At 30.0% G+C, this 17,944-nt stretch overlaps 1 protein-coding gene across 1 annotated transcript in view; it reads right to left on the bottom strand.

Moving 5' to 3' along the window:
* Positions 1 to 17,742, bottom strand: part of LOC126733555 (uncharacterized) — a 77,961-nt gene extending 60,219 nt beyond the window's left edge. Inside the window, exon 1 of the mRNA XM_050436889.1 lies at positions 17,457 to 17,742. The gene's annotated coding sequence lies outside the window, so the exon portion shown is untranslated. The remainder of the gene's footprint in view (positions 1 to 17,456) is intronic.
* Between the last annotated feature and the right edge of the window lie 202 nt (positions 17,743 to 17,944).

Here is a 17,944-nt window from a genome sequence, read left to right as displayed (position 1 = left end):
ATATGATGATCAACTTAAAATAAATATGGAATTACAGGATGAACTTGGTCAAATTAACAACAGTTAAATAAAAATGAACAAAAGGAACTTAAAAACAATTTGTTGGTGCAAGGAATCCCATACAAAGAGAACGAGAACTTACCTGAAATTGTAAATAAAATTGCCAATTATCTTGATGTCCCAAACGTAAACAAATTTACTGTTTATAGATTGGGCAGGGATAAGAATAAAAATAACCCTGTTAAAGTCATCTTTGAAGATGACTCAACTAAAACAAAAATTTTAAAATCAAAAAAGAAATTTGGCCTAAAAAGTTCAGATTTGGGATATACTACGGATAATAAAATCTTTCTCAACCATGAACTTACAAAAACTAATCTTGATTTATACATGGCAGCTAAGGCTTTTAAGAAAGATCAAAATTTTAAGTTCCTATGGATTGGCGATGGTAATATCTTTTTGAGGAAAGACGAAAGTTCAAAAGTTCTCCTTATCAATAATAAAAGTCAGTTGGAAAACTAGCGAGGCCTCGTGAACAACTAAAAATTGCTTACATGAACAAAGTATAAGAAATAAACTGGATCTGGTGCAGTGTTTGGTTGTGAGTGAAAATTGGGATGTACTATTGGCAGCTGAAACATGGTTAGAAGAAAGTGAAACATTTCTGTTTGAGTTGGATGGTTTTAATGCTGTTCATGCCTGCAGAGCTGGTAGGGGGGGTGGTGTGTCAATTTATGTGAAAAAATCTATTAAGTTTCGTGAAATTGAGAAATCAAGGAAGGGTGAGTTAATAAACTGGATATGTATTAGCTTAGGGGAACAAAACTTAAAAAAAAATAAGTGTTATATATAAACCACCCACTGTTAATAGTGGTAATTTTTTCCCATATTTAGAATATATTATGCGTACTCACCCTAAAAATCATTTAGTTGTTGGAGATATGAATATTAATTTGCTTGATGTTTCGCAAGTAACCAAAGAGTACAAAGATTTAATAGCATTAAACAATTTTAAAATTAATAACTCGATAAATGAGGAATGCGCTACTAGAGTACCAGTTTATCAAAATCTCTTATAGACCATGTTCTTAGCGATTATAGTGGTAATTTAAGTTGTAAAGTTAATGTTAAAGAAAATGCAATTTCAGATCACAAACTTATATTGCTTGATATTAAAACACCTGTGCAATTTTATAAACCAAAAGTAGATTATGAAGTCAAATCTGTAGATTATAAAAAATTTGTAAACTTATTTATACAAAAAATATTAAGCATTAACATAATTCAAGAATTAATTAATTTAATTAATGAATGTAAAAATAAATCTCAATATACAAAAAAATTAAGAATACGAAAAAATAACACCTGGATAAATATTGAACTTCTTGAGCTTATCAAAAAAAGAGATAAAATATACAAAAAGAAAATTAACCAACCCGAAAACCTAACTATTATCTCTAAATTTAAAAACATAAAAAATAAAATTAATAATAAAATACGTGCTTTTAAAAATAGGTATTTTCAAACCCAATGGAATTTAGCTGGAGATAATGTTAAAAAGCAATGGGCATTTATCAACAACTTAATAAAAAATAAAAAATCTAAAGTAATAATTAATGAATTAATAATTGAAAATAACATTATTAATTCTCAGCTTGACATTGCAAATAATTTAAATACATATTTTTCTCAGGTCGGTGAATCAATAGTTAAAGATTTGGAAACGGAGATTCAACTATCAAACGAGATTTTTTCTATTGATGAAGTCTACAATGATAGTTCTATTTCTATAACATTAACTAATAAAGAGGAAATATCAGAACTAAAAATAAACTCAGCACCTGGATATGACGATATTACGGTTGGGGACATACATAATCTTGGAGAATACATAATACCTGTTTTGGTACGGTTAATTAATAAAACTATACAAAAAGGGATTTTCCCATCAGAGTTAAAAATAAGTAAAATTACACCTCTTTTTAAGTCAGGTAATAAAAGATATATGAATAATTACAGGCCCATTTCAGTCGTTAGTGTATTCTCCAAGATTCTTGAAAAAATAATAAAAAATAGAATGTTATCTTTCATTAACTCTTGCAATCTATTGAATGATAAATATCAATATGGCTTTATAAAGAACAGTAGTACACTTGGTGCGGTTGTGGATTTTGTAGACTGTATTTCAATGGCATTAGATAAACAACAAATAGTTATAGCTGTCTTCATAGACCTAAAAAAGCCTTTGATGTAGTAAGCATAGACATTCTTTTAGACAAATTATTTAAAATGGGATTTAAAAATGTATTGTACAGGTTAATTAAAACATATTTGTATGACAGAAAACAGTACGTAAAGCTTGACAATATTATTAGTGAATGGTTATCTAACACCTACGGGGTACCACAGGGATCCGTTCTTGGACCTCTCTTATATATTCTTTATGTACTGAATCTCAAGTTAGCCAAGCTAAAAGCAAGATATTTTACCTTTGCAGATGACACTGTACTGGTATATGCCGGAACAGATGAAACTTCTTTAACACAACTTATTAATAATGACCTAAAATGTTATCTTAAATGGCTGTTTTCAAATAAATTAAAAATTAACATTGAGAAAACCAAATACATGATATTCAAACAAAAAATAAGTCAGTCAGCAATAATCTAAATATTAATATTAATACTGTAATATTAGAAAAAGTGTCGAATATTAAATATTTAGGTTTGCAAATAGATGAAAATTTAAATTGGTCACTACACTTAAACAAATTTTTTGATAAAGCAGTTCCAATGCTATCTGCCTTATATAGGAGTAGAGATTATTTGTCTGAAAAAAGTAAATTTCAAATTTATAATGCCTTCTTTCTCACACATTTTAGGTACCTCTTGCCTGTATGGGGTATGTGCGGTGAAGTTAATTTTAATAAGGCTCAAATTTTGCAAAATAAAATTTTGAAAATTTTGTTTAGTTTTGATTGGCTTACAAGTTCTAATACAATTTATTCAAATTTAAGTTTAAACAAATTAAAAGTGATATTGGAGATAGAACAATGTAAACTTGTATATAAAATTATAAACAACAGACAAAAAAGTAACATAAATATTATGTTTTACCATAATGTACATAATCATCAAACAAGATCACTAAATAATGTTTATCAAGTTTCTACAAGAACTAACATAGGTTTAAGAAATCCAATTACAGATGCAATTAAAACATTTAATAGTTTACCTCATTGTATAAAAGATATAAATAACTATAGATTTTTTGTTAGAAAATTAAAAGATTTAAAAAATTTTAATTAATTTATGTATAAAAAATTATAAGCAACATTGCAACATTTGTTTACTATAGATAATTAATTACTGTTTTGTTATTCTCGGGGCCAGTGTTTTCAAACACTGATTGGAGAAATTGTTAAAACTCGTTATACATTGTATTATTGTAGTTAAATAAATTGTTTCAAAAAAAAAAAAGATTACACGTGCTTGCCCTGTACCATTTTGGTGTAGTCACTAATAATTTAACTAACAAAAATTGTCCCGTTTTTACCCTGGACTTGTAACATGTAGTGATGTTTTTCATTTAGTGAATACACGAGAAGATCTGAGGAGGCCCAGTATAGAGGAAATACTTGTAATCTTTTTACTTATCAACCTAGGATAGATTTCATGTTACATTGTCCATCATAGAGCAAACTCATAAATGTTTATTACCACAAAAGACATACCGGTAGTGTTACAGAGATATAAATTGAGGATATTGGGAAGTTATGAATGGTCGTACTTTAGTTTTAATTTATTCTAATTTGAATTGTTATGTTAATGAGGACGCTTTATCAATATCGAAGGTGGACAGTTTCCATCCCACTCTCTGCCCAGAAGTCGTCGTCACTAGTGTTGAATCATGTAAGAAGCTTAAAGTATCAGTTTCAAATTTAGTTCAAAGTTTAATATCTTGCACTATATTTTTGAAGAAAGTGTTCCGTTTAGAATGAGTAAAAAAGGTCTCCAAATTGGTATAATAGGGAAGTCATTGCATTACTTTATTGAAGACTTAAGTATTACTTATTACAACAATATTTTTAAGAATTTTTTAGGAATGAGAGCACTAAAATTCGGAAAAAGCAACTTTTCGACCTCGTTTTTGAGCCCAAAAATGGGCTCTAAAAATGCGGCATCTCGGTTAATATGGAAGCTACGACCTTGCGGATGGTCTCGTTGGATTTGGAAGGACAAAATTAAGTTAAAACCGTTGGAATTTTTTCGATAATGTCCATAGAAGACAAGATATCGCGCTGCAAAGTTTGGAATTTTGTGGGTATACCGCCCCTTATCGTTGGGCTATCTAATTACGTATAAAAACTATAATTTTATAATAATTCTTCACTTATTTTTGAACTGCGTCCAGGATATAGGTGTTAGGAGAGCCAAAATTCGACTTTTTGACCGGTTTTTCGGACAAATCCCTGTCTCAGTTCTTTAATATACTTGGTATCATTCTAAAATTCTATTCTTCTATTGAGGTTTATCCAATTACGTATGAAAACCCTCACTTTATAATAATTCTTCGGTAATTTTTAAACTGCATCTAGGATTTAGGTCTTAGGAGAGCCAAAGTCTCGACAATTAATTATCTAATTTAAAAATAACCAGAGACCTATTGTAATATTAAAAACATACAACTTAAAGAAATATCAAATAAATAAAGCCTAAGAATGTGTTGGTGTATTTTACGAAGCAGGAAAACAATAGTCCGCTGCAAGCGTACCATTGTCATGTTTTGACAGGGGTCTAAAATAGTCCGCGAGCGAATCAAAGACTACATATTGCGGTTAGGCAACAAGCTTCGCAAATATATTTACAACTTCTAACAGAATGTTAATCAGAAAATATACGAGTTAAGCTTATAAAAACACGAAATCCGTCAAAAAAATTTCTTGTTTAATATTATTTGTTCATTAATTTATCTATAAATCTTGATTAAAGTAAAGAAAACTTCAAACATATAGCAAAAAAACAAGAATAATCATAATTAAATCAAATTGAAACAACTTATTAATTTAAAATAAAGTAAACAAATACAGGGTGAATCGAATAGGAATAAGTTGCACAATCATTTTTGCCTATAAGTAATTTGTCATTCCTCTACTTCTTCGAATTTCAAATAGCAACAGATATACACGGTGAAAAGGAAAAAGTGCGTTTTATAAAATCCTATTTATTATAAAAGATACGATAACGAAATTATACTTTATTTTAAAATTCTCACTCATTTCTTACCTTGAAAATTTAGCCACAGTATCTTTTATAATAAACAAGATATATCCGTTGATATGTTATGGGTACTTAAAATCCCCATATACCTAATTTTCAACTGGACACCTTGCATTTCAAAAATACGAAAAAAAAGAAACAAGTTAATTACTTCACAATCGATTACCTTTACGACCGATTTAGTATAAAAGAGTAGTAAATTCATGTCTATTTACTTTAGTTTGTCATTATCGCTATATTGCTTTATAATCTCATATGTTCGATAACACAGACCACTTTAAAGATCATTAAAAAGCCTTTATAAATATTTAATATATACAGCTGTCAGAAATTTATTGGTCCATTGTCTGATTTTACCTATTGTGTTTTAGGCATTATTTTGTCAACGTAAACTTGAAGACGGAAGTCGTTATTATTATATTGACGATCTATTGTCGTTCTAATGATATGTTTATTGCTTAGAATTTCAATGTTGTCAATAGAATAATTCATAGAATAATTAGTTCATGTTTATTTCCAATCCTAATTTTGTCCGTTAATTTCTAATAATAGGGATAAATTTTGACGGAATTAAAACCTGTCAGGAATGTCTCATCTAGATTTAAATCAATAAAATATTTAATGAAATAAAATGAAAATGTTGATGCTTTAGTCCAAAGATCTCCTATGTGTTATTTAAAAGTTATTTAAGAAAATATCATATTTATGATAACGGTAAAAAATATTGTGCATTAGCCAATACCTAAATACAGATCCTGTCCCTGCAAAATCAAAAAACTATTATATATCGTCAATCCATTATAAAGGGAATAAACTGGAATGTTCAAACTACAAAAGAATATCTGTAACCTATATGGGAGAATTATCCGAGAGTCCTTGAATAAGAATAGATAAATAAAGAAGAACAAGTTATAGAAAAAAGGTTAGCCATCAGCTGGCAAACCCATTTTATGTTTATAAATCTCCAGAAAGTCTCTGATACAGTCAAGAAGTTATGGAAAGTTTTGTAGGAAATCAATTAAAAGTCACTCTATTAAAAAAACTGTGAAGAACCTGTATGATGGAACATTGTCACAATTTAAAGTGATTTTTATGATTTATTATAATAAAGAATCTGAAAATGGCACTTACAATGACACAAAACCATAATAATGCACATTAAAAAATATAATAGCATTGGAAATAAATAATCTAATTTTGTAAATAAATACTCATAAGCTTTTATATTATTAAAATATATCAAGTTATAGCAATTGCCAAGTTTTTTTTAAATTTAAACAGTTAGACAGTTAGAGAAAATCTAGATCGACTTCTGCAAAATTACACAATAAAGGAAAATACTGTATAGGGTGTCCCAAATTCGAGGGCGACCATTGGAATCTCGGAAACCGTAAGAGTTACAGGGTCGGTTAAAGGGGGCAAGTTGCGCAATTTGGAGCTTAATAAAATGACGTTTAAAAAGTGTGAAAATTCCGGATACTTCTGGAGTTATCGGAAAAAAATCGAAAATGGTCAAAATCGTTTTTACCTTCTACCGACTTTATTTAAAGAGACATCGGAAAATTAAAAACAGTTTTTCAACAGTTCAGAAGGAGTAATCGGACATGTAAGTGTATCCTCAATTACTAATGTAATGATACCTCATTTTAAAGACAATTAAAAATACTTTTTAAAAATGAGAAAATCGAATATAGCACCCATAAGAAAAAATAAAGTTGATGATGATCGAAAAAAAACGAAACGTCGGATTATTTTTTTTTGCGTCATGTTGTAAAGCATATAAAGTGGCACTGAAAAACTGTTTTTAGTTTTCCGATTTCTCTTTAAATAAAGTCGGTAGAAGGAATTTTTTAAACGTCATTTTATTAAGCTCCAAACTCTTACGGTTTTTGAGATCTCAATGGTCACCCTCGAATTTAGGACACCCTGTACATATAGTCACCCTATCATAACCTAAAACCCGATTTAAAGAGTTTAACTTGCATTCAAACCCCGATTCCAATTGAATCCGAGCAACTGAAAAATGCAATAAATATTTCCCCCATCTAACCTAACTAAGCATTCAAGTTATACCGCTCCTTATTCATATTATAAGTCCGACTATAAACCTATTTTAAAACTATCAAGATAATCACTAAGCCCGCATCAAATGGAAAAAAAATTACAAGGGGTCAAGACTTAACGTACCTAAGAAAGCAATGAAAGTCGTCAAAATGGATCCTTTATATACGAGAAAATTGGGCAGATGTGTTTAGAGGACAGGTAGACCATTTATTACCGGAACACCTATTGAAAAATTGTGTACCGAACCGTGAACTTTCAGGTAGTATTATAACGGACTTGGTTCCTTCGTAGCAGTTTTTACCAAATTGGTTTTGGCGGGCGATGGGAATACCACCGTGTGGTATGCTAGACGAATATCAATTAGTTTAAAAAAAAGCCATTTACCGCTAATTTAAGATAAAATTTAAACGTTATATGATGGTTTTGTTTGCTCAGTACTGCCATAGAAAAATGAACGTCTAAACAATAATAATTTTTTGCAAGAGGGTGATAATTATTGACCTCGATAACCTTTTATGTATTGTAAGTGGAATTGTTATAAATTAAAACTAATTATACTATTCCTAGTACTTATTTAAGAAGCATGTGTGTATTAAAGAAATTCTAAAGAAAAGTTTTGAATTATTTATTAATAAACATTTTAATTAAAGAAACAAGAGATACATTCTTGTGGTTACTTTGTTTTTAATCAAAACTGGCTGAAAAATTTGGAAATCTTAGAAATTGGCTGCATCACAATCTTTTTTATATTTTCATTTTTAAGTTGGCAATTTTCATTTTCAAAAGGAAATAATACTAACAGCTCTATGTCTGCTATAGAAGTTTATACAGGATGTCCCGTAATTAATTGGACTTAGGTTAATGTAGGATACCTGACAAGAAAATAAACCGTTTGAGCTCAATATCGCTTAGCAAAATGTTATTGGTTTTCGTTCTACAGGGTGTTAAAACTAATTTTTTACCAAACATTTATTGAAATATTTTCGAATCTACTGGACAGATTAACCCAAAATTTGGCGTACTCTTATTATTTGGGATGAGGAACACGAATATGATAACTATTTTGCCATTGCCACTAGATGGCGCCACATACAACAACATTGAGTGATTAAAAAGGTCATAACATTTTTGACCTCCCTGTACGTACATTTGCGAGTGAAAATAATAAAACAGAATTTAATTCTAGTCAAAAAAGGTATACTTTTTTGATCTTCAAAAAGTAGACTGTTTTCGAAATAAACGCATTTTTTTATTAGGTTGCGTATGAACACTTAATCTTAAATTTAATTAACAACGATAAAATTAGAAAAGGCTGTTGATTATAATAATTGTTCAAAATGTTCACCATCCACTAGGACACATTGTCTAATTCTTTTATTTAAATTTTGCCTGACTCCAAACAATGATTCTTCTTGGGCCCTGATGGTATTGACGACTCCTTCCACAATCTTTTGCCACAATTCCTGACTAAGGGATTAAGATCGGGATACGCGCAGGCCACGGATATTCACTACCTCTACCAATTCATTTATGAGGATATATTTCGTCCAAGTAATTTCTGACTTGCAGTGAATAATGTGCCGGTGCACCATCGTGCATATACTAACTGTCACGTCATAAATTTAGGGGCACATCTTCTAGCAGAATGGGTAGATCATTTCTCAAGAAATTTAGATAACATTCTCCATTAAGCTTAGCTGGCAATTCAAACGGTCCCACAATACAATCCCCAAAGATACCACACCAAATATTTATTGAAAACTCATGTTGAAAATGGTGTTCTTGGAAAGCATGAGGATTTTCCATCGAAAATAGATATCATATTCGTGTTCCTCATCCCAAATAATAAGAGTACGCTAAATTTTAGGTTAATCTGTCCAGTAAATTCCAAAATATTTCAATAAATGTTTGGTAAAAAATTAGTTTTAACACCCTGTAGAACGAAAACCAATAACATTTTGCTAAGCGATATTGAGCTGAAACGGTTTATTTTCATGTCAGTTATCCTACATTAACCTATGTCCAATTAATTACGGGACACCCTGTATATAAAAATACAAGAAAACTAATGAATATAATTTTATAAAAGAATTCTCTACAGTGCTTTAACAATAGAACAAACAAATAATATCTAATATACAAATTTCAAATCAAATTTCAATGATTATTTCTTTGCAGGCCACATATATTAAGGCAAAAAAATCTCTTATTAAGGGGTCAGATCACTCACATTTTTTGACAAATAACTTTTTTAAAATTAGAAATAGAATCTTTCAAATAAGATTTATATGGAGAATTAAAAACTATATTAAATAAAACAACTTATATTTTTTTTAAACTAGCTAAATTTTAGGAAAATGTCTTAATCAGATATGAGTAATTTCCTCAAAAAATATTTAAAAAAAACGATATCTTTGATCGAAACATGTTTTCATTGTAAAGAATTTGAACCCAAGCGATAGTCAAATAAACGCGTATTTTAGGTTTGCACAAGTTGTAGATTTTTGGTTGAACCTTAACGATAAATATCGGATCAATTGTTCGCGTGATATACGTTGAGGAATTTAATTTTAAGTTTATATTGTTCACGTTTAACTAGAAGGTTTATTGTAGAGATATAGTATCTCTCTCGTTTTGTTCGTTGAAAGTACCTTCATCTTTTCGGGTACCGCAAAAACCTTCATTCTACAAACTCAAAATTAGTGTAAACAGATGTTAAATGAAAAAAGATAAAAAAATAAATAATTAAGGAATTAATCAAAATAATTAATCAATAAAAATTTATTACTTTAATATTGCTTTAATTATACTTGGATTAAATGAAATTTGAATGGAGGGATGGAGAATAACAGGAAGGAAAAAGGAGAGTAAAGATATGGGGAGTGAGGGTTAGGAAGTGGGTACCAGGGAACCAATGGAAGGAGGGAGACTTACTATAGGCTATAGAGACAGCTCAGGGGATCTTCTCAAAGGGAAGCCGACTAGCACTAACCACTTTGGTAGAGTGGCGTGGATTCAACAAGAGATCAATAAAATATAAGCGCCACCTGTTTTATCCCAGATGGATAAGAAAATCCCGATGACCAAGAAAACAGGAAATTACTAAAAGCACTATACCTACCTATAAACCTGAAATAAAATCTCACAAGGAAGAACAGACAGTTTTAAGTGAATCTATATTAAAAGAAAAATTAATAATCAAACTTATTATTCTAAGAACAAGTTATGTTGCCCTTCCTAAATATAGTGTTTATATCAAAACTAAAATCTTGTATTATGTTGTTTGGGGCTAAAAGTTTGCATAAGTACTTTCGAAATAGGCCTATTTATCCAGTTTACAAGATCTATACGGTCTATTTCAATAAAATAACTAATATGTACCTAGTTATTATGAAACTATTCAAAACAATGGTGTGGTAGTAAAATCTAATGATGAGAGTGGTAACAATGTAATTTTGAGGTTAGTATTTAATCTAATATACTACAGTAAAGCTAATGAATGTTGACAGGACTTTGGTTTACTGGTTAGGTTGTTTTACTGACTGCATGGTTCACTAAACGTCACAAACATTAATCAAACCTGGCTCCAAAAGGGCTGCATGATTGCGGTGGGGGACCTGGGTGGATCGGTTTAACAGTGAATGTCAATGTAGATGTTATGGACGTTATTGGAGTAGATGAGTGGAGATTTCTACCTCTTATAATCGTGGATAAAGACCATACTGGGGGATGAAAAAAAAAAGCCTGAAAGTGGAAGAATACCCAGATTGAGGAATCGCCAATAGAGTAAGTAGATATAAGCATTGATATTTAAACTTAACGGTATGCGTGAGTCTACTTATATAAAATTACATGTGTAATATGTAGATTATCAGAAACCAAGATGCCAAATCAAAATATTAGGACTTACCAATGGAATTGGCCTTTTCTCGGGAACACAAAACTGGACACTTAAACAAAGAACCTTGAAAAAGTTGGGATTTAACTACACCACTTATAATCCTGCACTATTGCAGTATGGCATTTAGTATCCACAAACTAAAATACCCAAAAGGTGAGTTTTCAACTTTTCATGGGAGTAAAATCGGCAAAAATACCAAGAAACAACCTTCTTCAAAGGCTTGTTCTTCAAGACTCCTAGAGGTCAAAGATTTTCGCGCCAGAAATGGTTTTAGTAGGGATATAGGAGAATGAGCTGGGTTCTTATTGGCTAGGATATGACTTCTGACATTAGTGAAATCAAAACAATTAAAAAAAAATTAATGTTATGATTAATAATTTGAGTTTCATCATAAGGGTTGAAAATTATTGATATCAAAAATATAATTAATACTGAAATGATAACTGTTTATTTTATTAATTTTAGCACCAGAATAACTTAGAAATTGCCTCTTAAAGTTCTATAATCGAGCTATGCTTTCGCTAACATTTTAGATTCATTTTATTTTCTTAATATAAATAAACTGTAACACAGAGGCGCCTCAAATTCATGAGAACTATAAAGTGCACGAAGATCCAGCAACTAGATCCTCAGGGGTAAGTCGTTAAGGCCCCATATCAAAATTTCTCTTTTTATACAGTCGACAGTTTTATCTCATTTATTAGTCGATTATTCACCATTTTTTGGTGAGATACAGTTTATAATGCGGTTCGCGACTTTTTTTTTTAATTATAAGTTAATTATAATCCTAACACCTCCTTCTTCTGAGGGTAGCTGAAACATGACCTTTATTCCCTCTTTACAGTTACATGCTGCATTAATACACACTGATGGATTTTTTTTTCTTTGTATTTATATTGTAAACTTATTTATATCTATGAGTGTTTATATGTAATATCTTATAAGGAAATATAAACTGTCTATTATTATTATTATTATTATTATATACAATTATTATTTTATAAAAGATACTCGTTTAAGTATGATATATACTCTTTAAAGACATTCACAAATTATGTTTAACAGAATGAATTTCTAAACAAATGTCAAACCATCAATAAAACATTGAATTTTCAGTTATAGAAAACATTTAGGAACTTTAATTGTTAATCTAGAATTTATAATAAAGGTATCTATTTAAGCTTAAATTGAGGTATATTATAGCGGGTGTCTAGGAACCCTACCGACAAACTTGTATATGTACATAATATCAATGTATATTTTATACCTGTTATTTTCGGATTTACAGGGGTTAAAAATTAAAAAGAAAATTTAGAATATTTAAAAATTTTTTTTTAACATTGGCATTTTTTTTTGCCTGCTTTAAGTACTAGAAAAAATCATTTTTTAACAGTGGCGTCCGCAAGGGATTTATCGTAAATATCTTTTAATAAAAAAATTCACCACTGCATATTTCTAAAATAAATTTCATATTTTAAATTCTTGTTTAGTTTTGAACAAATTTGAATTCTTAAGTTTTTTTTAATTTCTAGCACTGTTTTTGTGTAAATTAATAAAGACCATTTTTTAATGGCATATATGTGACATCGGGTCATGTCATCAAATATTTGAGGTGCAATAATCGAGTTTAAAAACTACATATGTAAATCCCGTGTAATTTTTTTAAATGCCCTAATTTTCTCTCTTTTGTAAAAAGAATAGTATATGATATACATATATTCTACAGTTAAATAAATATACCTTGACCATATACTGTTGATAAATAGAATAAAACCAAAAATTTACTAAAAAATCGTTGAATAAACATATTATATTTAACGATAATAATATATGCTGTGTCGCTTGGGAAATATTTTGTTATTAATATAACTCATTATTTGAAGTGTCTACATATATGTAAATATTATTGCTATCTTAAAATTAATTAATATATAAAAGATATTATAATAAAACAGTAATAGTAATACAAGCTAATATTTAGTTTCTTGATGATGACCTTATAAAGATTAAAACATCGCCAACTGAATAAAGAGGCTTTTGATTTATTTTAAACTCAATCCATAAATTTATTCATTATTACTACAAACTTAAAGAATTAATACTTTATATTTATATTAAGAAAATATTCATAGAATCCTTCTGACTTCCATGCATTGGAAATGATTTATCACATTTTAAGTACCTAATTTTTCATTTTATTGTTTTATTTTAAATAGAATAGATCTACATTAGGCAAGGAGCATTTTAACGATAGAATTATAATATAATTTAGTACACTCTTTTCTTGTTTGGACTTGCTTGGACTCCGTATAAAGGAATAACATAAAAAAATTGAACCTTTTGAATTTAAATTTTCTTATAAGAGAACAAAAAAGGATATTAAAAAATAAAAATACTTATCTTATGGCTATTGTCTTTTAAAGCGACTGGTCTTAAAAAAGTTCTAAACTAAGTTCCTTTCCACCTATCTACCTCAGTTAAGCTCTTAGGTTTTCTCTTAAACTCCTTTGGAATTAAAGGACCTAATAATGTTAAATATTTTGAAATACTTTCTATTTCAGATTTATTTAACCCTATATTCTTGGATCCTTTTAACCAAAACTATAATAATTTCTTATATACTCCAAGACAAACCAAGTAGAGATAGTTCAGGAGAATCTAAGATAATAAAGCAATATTAAGTGTCTGTAATATAGTAGGCAACCAAAAATGATCTTCTTGATAACTATGTTTTATCTTTTCTGTGCATTTATTCGTAATAAAAGTCGTTCTATTATTAATGTTAAATTTCATATCATGAAAGAGTAGATGCGCAGGAACTCTATGGCTTACATGGAACTAGGAAGTTATCACTATTTTGGTTTTTAATCTTCATTGCTCAGTTCAATTAAAAAGTTATTTAGCTTAGATTGAACTCTTGATATAATACAGATTGAGGTAAATGTTGATATCTTACTAATGTAAAAAGTTCTGGTAGCTAATTGTGAGCAATTCTTGGGCAAATTTATGTTAGTGGTAAATTTATAGTGATTGATTCCAAGCAACACCCGATAGTTAGATAAACGCTTATTTTTGGTTTACACCATTGTACATTTTTGGTTGAACTTCATGGATAAATATCAAATAAAATATCCGCGTGATATACCTTAAGCAATTTATCTTTTTTTAAATATATGATCCAAATAAGGATACATGGGTTGTAATATTGTTGGGTTTAGGGATCAATAAAATAAAAGTCCAATCCTGTTTAACCTTGCAGAAGTGTCGCAAAATATATTTGCATCTTCAGGGGGCTAAAATATAATAATAATTAAAACAACAACAACAAAAATGTTTGTACAATTAAAATTTAATTATAAATAAAATTAAACTAAATAAAAATAAATTTTAAGGCTAAGTAAAAAAGCAGATTTAAAATGAACAGTATTTATACAGAAAACTTAAAAAAATACATGGATACAGAGGATACATTTAGTTTAATTTTAATTATAATTAAATTTTAACTGTACAAACATTTTTTTTTCTTGTCTTAATTATTATTGTATTTTAGCCCCCTGAAGATGCAAATAAATTTTGTGAAACGTCGGCAAATTTAAACATGATTGGATTTTTATTTTATTGATCCCTAAACCCAACAACATTTCGCAGGAAAATTTTTATTATCATATTTATTATTATGTTTATTTTACTCACTTTTAACAAAAAGGTTTATTACATATTAATAATATACAATTATCATTTCATAAAAGTTGAACGTTTAAGTATGGTATATTGTATACTATTTAAAGACGTTTATAAAAGTTGTGTAATAGATTGAGCTTCTAAACAAATAATGGGTCTACCAATAGAAGTGATAGAAGTTTAGTGGGCCATGTACGCAAAATGGTATGTGTCAAAACGCGGATCAAGCGTCAGTTGTGTTAAGTATACTTTGACATTTCATAATGAATCGTTTAAGTCAAGAGCAACGTATAGCTATCGTGAAAAGGTATTACGAAAATTCGCAATCGGTTAGAGCCTGTTATCGTGCTCTTAGAGAAGATTTTGGCCATCGTGGACGGTCTTCTGAGCTTGCAATAAGGCGCACAATTAATAAGTTTAAACGGGAGTACACTCTTCTGGATAATAAGCCACCAACGCGACAAAAAAGTGCAAGGACCGCTGAAAATATCGCCGCTGCAAGAGAAAGTATTGACGCGAATAACAATGTGTCTGTTCTTAGCAATTAGGCATTTCACCAATATCTCTCTGGCGCATTTTGAAGAAAGACTTAGGCCTACATCCATATAAGATGGTTCTAACTCAAGAGTTGAAGCCTGCTGACCATGGTTTGCGAAGAACGTTTACCGACTGGGCCCTGTTGCAGTTGGAACAAGATGCCAATTTTGGGAAACAAATCATCTTTTCAGATAAAGCCCATTTTTGTCTTAGTGGCGTTGTCAATACGCAAAATTGCCGCTTCTGGTGTCAGAACAATCCCCAGAAATTAGTACAGGTGCCATTACACCCGTTAAAAGTGACTGTGTGGTGTGGTTTGCATGTCGGTGGAATTATCGGTTCATACTTTTTTGAGGATGCAGGGGGGCGTACTGTAACAGTCGACGGAGAGCGCTAGCGCGACATGATAACAAACTTTCTTTGGCCTGCAATTGATGGTGGAGACTTCGAACAGAATTGGTTTCAACAGGACGGAGCAACATCACACACCGCCCAAGCCACAATTAATTTATTAAGAGAGCGTTTTGAAGATCGAATAATTTCGCGACATGGTAATATCAACTGGCCACCAAGATCCTGTGATCTTACTCCCCTGGACTTTCTTCTTTGGGGATATGTGAAGTCGAAGGTGTATTCTAACAATCTTTAAACCATCAATGAGTTGAAAGTTAACATAACTAGGGTTATTCGCGAAATTCAGCCCAACTTGTTAGAAAAAGTGATTGAGAATTGGGTTCATCGTCTAAACGTCTGCCGCCGTAGCCGAGGTGGACATCTTAATGATATTTTGTTTAAAACATAATGTTACATAATAAACTATAACATGAAACATCAATCATAGAAATTAACCAATTCTTTTTTATTTTTTAGCAATTTAAACTTATATTATTCTTATTGGTAGACCCTATATATTTACTATCAACAAAACGTTGAATTTTTAATTATAGAGAACCAGTATAAGATCTTTATTTTAAATGGTAAATAATTGTTGATTTGAAATTTATAATAAACACATGAACTCAAACTATAAACTTTATAGGGTGATTCTCCAACAAAAAAATAAGAAAATAAAATTATATGAATATATGTGTTCCAAATGTCTTTCGGATCTACAAGGCGTCAAACATTAAAAAAAAAGAAAAGAAGAATAGAACTCTGTTTATTTCCTAGTAAACGACAAACAATGAACCGATGCAAGTCCTACCAAGATCTTCAGTATCTAATTTTTTAAAAGTTGAAACCCGATAATTAAAAGTAGTTAAACTATATATATTTAAAATTAGAAAATTCATATACATAATAATATCTAGGTTATTCTATAAGAAAAAACTTACTACCTATCAAAATATGACATTTCTGAAAGAAAAAGCAATTTGGACATGGGATGTAAAGATTGTAAGTAAAATCCTAAAAGTTTTGTATATATTCTTTTTAAATTTACTTTTCACTTAATAATTTTCAATATATGGATAAACGCTCTTTACAGATAGTTCTGATGTAACAGTGCTCCTTATCTGGTTCCTCTAAGTTTTATCACAACAACTTAGGTGGTGACCTGGTATTGAAGTGTTCCAAAGTAAATATTTTTAAAAAGTTCATTAAACTTATTTTTTTGCTTTGCAAAAAAATTCACTCAATAAACTTTTCAAAATAGTTCCATATCTGGTACCACTATGTACAATTTTAACTTAGGTAAGACTGCGCCCCACTGTTGGGCGCCAAAAACATTTTTCATGTGTAAAATAAAGTTCATTAAGTACGAATAAGAGGCATTTAACAAAAGTAATCTGGTAGTTGTCTACTTCGTAGTCTATGTAAAAAAGGTGTTTTTAATTTTTTTTATTTGTGACCCATAAAGAGTCCTAATTACCCTCATGGGCTTTGTACTTATTATATGCAATGGTGTACTACTCCATATAAAAGCTCTTTTATTTCGATAAATTACTTGCTTAGTGTTTTCAATATCGCTAATATTTCTATTACCGAAAACTTACCTTCCTAGAAAACAAATTCCAATTGGCACGAAAAGCCCAAATATCAATTCAAATCGCATCCGCTTAATACAAACACTCCACTCATCAATCACAATAACATGACCACCATAATCACACAAAAGAGCCTTTATTCCAATACCACCAAAAAAAACCCCTTTAGAGCAGCCAAAAAAAAAGGCCGAAAATAAAAACACGTCACGTATATTATAGTCGCGCCGTCCGTTCCCCCGGTCGAATAAGCAGCACAAACCCGGCCTCTCAAACAGTTCTCGTCAGACTGACTGAACAAATCAAATAGTCGTCGTCTTGTTTTGCGGACCATGTTAATACGTGAACGATTCTTCAAACATTATCGTGTCGTCTCGCTCCCACTTCTTCGATGGAAGAAAGAGAACGCGAGCAAGAGAGAAAGAGGTTTTGACCGCCTTCGTTCATACGACGGCCGAAGGAAGAAGATGGTCTTCGTGGTGGTGCTTCAGAGTTCATGA

This window comes from Anthonomus grandis, chromosome 2 (genome assembly GCF_022605725.1).
Source record: "Anthonomus grandis grandis chromosome 2, icAntGran1.3, whole genome shotgun sequence".
In the NCBI taxonomy this organism is placed as follows: Eukaryota; Metazoa; Arthropoda; class Insecta; order Coleoptera; family Curculionidae; genus Anthonomus; species Anthonomus grandis.
Note: the sequence above shows the minus strand (reverse complement) of the source record. Positions and strands in the feature narration are given on the sequence as shown.